Source organism: Coffea arabica, chromosome 7e (assembly GCF_036785885.1).
Source record: "Coffea arabica cultivar ET-39 chromosome 7e, Coffea Arabica ET-39 HiFi, whole genome shotgun sequence".
Classification (NCBI taxonomy): domain Eukaryota; kingdom Viridiplantae; phylum Streptophyta; class Magnoliopsida; order Gentianales; family Rubiaceae; genus Coffea; species Coffea arabica.
Window position 1 is genome coordinate 45,262,410 of NC_092323.1, and position 4,205 is coordinate 45,266,614.

The window sequence follows — 4,205 nt, forward strand, 5'->3', positions numbered from 1 at the left end:
ATGGCGCCTTCCGGGAAACGGTTGAAGAGAAACTGCCCACCCAATACCAACTTGCAATCTGAACAACCGCCAACTTCAAACTCAACTTTGGAGCATCAATCAGCTACCACAGGTGATGATATCTAGATTAATTCAAATAATAGTAATCCTACTCAAGCATTGGCGAATGGTAAGTGAAAATGCTGAATAATGATTTACTTATTACCATTCAATGTATGCATCCTTTTTGTGATAATTCATAATAAGCATCAACTAGAATGTTTAACAATTGTTCTCAGAACAAAGAAAGCAAAAAAAAGGCAGGGGCCCAACCACGGGAAAAGTTATCGAGAAGATGATACGAGCTAATGTAAATGCCATTTAGTACTAAGATGTGTACATATATAATATTACTGTCTATTCAAGATTTTTTTTGTATAATTAGTTTCCTAGAATTTCAATTGGGGTATACCTGAATGATGCTTCATTTGTTAATATTAGGGAGGCAAGCCATTGGAAATTGTCTTTCCTGAAGGATATTGCAAACCAATCAAGTATGCTGCTCAACTTGCTAGTGGTGTAGGTTATGTTGTAAGGCACCTCTCTTCACTGAAGGACATACGCACATATGATGACATACCAAATGAGAAAAAACAGAACCTATATGGTGGCTTGATGGTACCAGATTACACCGTTGTCTTTTATAATGACATTCAGTGTGTTAATATTTATTTTGCTGACTTGACCAATTCTAAAAATGATCTATTTCTTAATGGTAATTTATAGGGATGGTTTGACTTCAAAGATTGGGAAACTGATTCTAATGTGGAAAAGTATGTGGATGACATGCTTCAGAATAGCTACAGGCAGTGGAGGAATACTATGCACATAGATTATAAGATGTTGAAGGCAGCTGGAAAAGATCCACTTACCTGATGTCCTTATGACTGGATTGAGCAAGATGAGTGGAAAAGTATGTGTGATTGGTTCGAAGATCCTATATTCAAGGTGATTGGTTCTAGTTTTGTTTAGTTGCATAATCTTAATTTTTTTGTTGCCTTTTATGTTTTATCTAACTATCTTTTTGGTATTTAATAGAAAAAATCAGAAGCCAATACAAAGAACCGTGCCATGTTACCCTATCCGCACACTGGCGGTTCAAAATCAAATCATGTTCGAGCACAAGAGATGGTATATTACTGATTTTTTATTTCCATTTTGGCTTATATTTATACTAGGAAGAAAACTAGAGCTAACTCGAGATCTTTTATGCTATAAAATAGGTTCCACCAAGTGCTATTGATGCCTGGACTGCTGCTCACATAAAAAAGGATGGCCAATTTGTGAATAATACTGCAAAATCTCTCGATGTAATTTTCACTATAGTCGGCTGATTCCAGTAACTTTGTTTTTTATTAGTAACAGGACATTTACATATATATTATACATTTAATGACTCCTTGAGTTATGTGAATCTAATATGTACAGGATAAGTTAAAAGAAGAAAGAAGGCAATGCATCGAGAATGGAGAAACTGTCAATGAAGTAAAAATTATGGAAAATGTCCTAGGAAAGAGGGCTGGTCGTGCCAAAGGGTTGGGTATGGGGGTCGTACCACCCCAATCTTCTCGTAAACCCGAATCTTCAGCTAATAGAGCACTACTTGAAGAACTAAAACAGTGCAAGGAGAAGGTTCAATGCTATGAGGAGCGAATTCAAGCACAAGATACCCAAATCCAAAATCTTGTACAAAGCTAGCAAGGGATACAGGAAATGCTGCAAGAATTCCTCGTTTGGAAACAGAAGCAGTATGGAGGTTCTTCCTAGTAATGGTGAGTTTGTAGATCTTTATTCGAAACAAATGTATTTATGTGCAATTACTTACTATTGTGGAACAACTTGGTTACTTCAGCATAGTAATTATTCTTGTATTGCTTGTACTCATGATTAGGTGGTCCCTATGCAATTTGTAGTGATCATCCATGCATCATAACAAAAATACATCTTTTCCATGCCATTCTATTGTTTCTCTGATTTCAAATTTTTCTTGGTTTTATTGTACATGTTTGGGATGAACTTTTGGGACTGCTTTTGGCTTTTGGCTTTTGAGTTTGGGATAAACTCAACATTGTGGACTGCTTTTGGCTTTTGGACTGCTTTTAGCTCATACTGAAGAATTCCTCTATTTTGATATCATCCATCTCTAGTATTTTGTTGACCATGGAATTGAAGTCCATCTTTTGGTTTTAGCACATGTTAGGTATATGGTAGTTATCTAGGGAGAAATAGCAATATTTATATTGGTTTCAAATCATGGAATGTAATGATATATCAATGTTTGACATGGTTAACTTTTGTGGTTTGACATATTATAGTTGCCTACTAATGAAATTTGCGAAGTTTTGGTTGATATTTTGCTTGCATAGTTTTATATTTTGATTGGGTGGAGTGTCTAAATAGATGATATTATCACTTTGTTGTCACTAAAATTGCTAGGCTTAAAAAGGCTAAATGGTGAAATTAGAAACTAATATATTATAGTGATGCAGCTATCGTCAGGAAAAATGACATTGAATTGTCATTAAAGTACGTCCAGCAAGTTTCAACGCATGACTTTTCTTGACAATCAAAAATTTAGTGGCAAAGTTCAGGGTCTTTCCCGACAAAAGTTCGTCAAGAATATGAGGTCTTTTCCTGACGACCGAATCATCACGATTACCTTTCTTGATGACACGTCACAGAAAATGGAACTTTTCCTGACGAGAATTCCACTAGTTGTTAGGAAAACCTTTTGGCGACGGCGTATAGGTGACCAATCTTCTTTGACGACATTAGCTTCACGAAAACTTTTCCTGACAACATACGTAACTTTTCTTGACAAAGATTGTTGTCACTAGAAATATTTTTTTTTGTAGTGCCGACATATGTGAAATTCCTCAAGGAAATCATGTCCAATAAGTAGCAGTTAGAGGAATTCGCCATTGTGCTATTGTCTAAAGAATGCAATGTCTTGGTCTAACATCACCTTCCTATAAAGAAATAGGATCCGGGAAGTTTTACAGTGCCTTGTTCTTTTGAGGGTATTCATGTAGACAGGTGTTTATGTGACCTGGGTTTTAGCATTAATTTAATGCCCTTGTCTTTTTTTATAGAAAATTGAAATTTACTGAGATGGTACCTACAACTATAGTTCTTCAATTAGCTGATCATTCAGTAAGATATCCGATGGAAATAATTGAAGACGTGCTCATCAAAGTCACTAAATTTTACTTTCATGCTGATTTTTTTTAAATGGAAGAAAATCTTAATACACCTATTATTTTGGGTAGAGCATTCAAGGCAAGAGTTTAATGTGTTTAAATAAAATATCCTTCTACTAATGAAGCATGCTTTATGCTTGCATATAGATGTGCTTAATTCAATGTTTAATGAAACTGTCAAACATGAATGTTATAGTGATCCAATTGAGTGTGCTATTACTTTGAGTCTCATGAGCAAGTGGAGGATAGTAGCTTGTTAAAGTCGGCTAAAAGTTTGGAAGGGCTTGTCTTTTGCTAGAAGTTAGCAATTTGAAAAAAATTGTTGTTTTAAGTGATAAATCTTATTCTCAATTAGAACTAAATCCATTGCCTCCCCATTTAAAATATGTGTTCCTTGATGTTAATAAAACATACCTTGTGATTATTTTCTCTTCTTTAAGTGACACTAAAATTGACAAATTGTGGAGAGTGCTCAAGGACCATAAGTTGACTGTTGCCTAGAGTATCGCTGACATTAAAGGCATTAGCCCCATTGGTAGTAATGCACAAGATATTGCTAGAAAACAATGTAAGACTTTCAATTGAGAACCAAAGGGGATTTAATCCCAATATGAAGGACAAGCAATGGTAATTAAATTACTTGATGCTAGAATTATTTATCCTATATCCAACAGTTCTTAGGTGAGTCCTATTTAGGTGGCCCCAAAGAAAGGAGGAATGATAGTAGTGAGAAATGATAAAGATGAATTAACTCCAACATGAACTGTCCCTGTATGGCGTGTCAGCATTGATTACAAGAAATTGAACGCCACCATCAGAAAAGATCACTTCCCATAACTATTCGTGGATCAAATCTTGGAGAGATTGGCGGGGCAGGAATTTTACTATTTCCTGGATGGATATTCAAGGTATAATCAGATTCAGATCGCCTTAGTGGATCAGGAAAAGATGACCTTTACATGCCTA

At 35.4% G+C, this 4,205-nt stretch overlaps 1 long non-coding RNA gene across 1 annotated transcript; it reads left to right on the plus strand.

The window, feature by feature from the left end:
* The first annotated feature begins 914 nt into the window (after positions 1-914).
* Positions 915-1,340, plus strand: LOC140010977 (uncharacterized). The gene is made up of 3 exons (XR_011818178.1): positions 915-987; positions 1,078-1,170; positions 1,263-1,340. It is a non-coding gene; the product is annotated as an uncharacterized lncRNA (long non-coding RNA).
* The last annotated feature ends 2,865 nt before the right edge of the window (positions 1,341-4,205 follow it).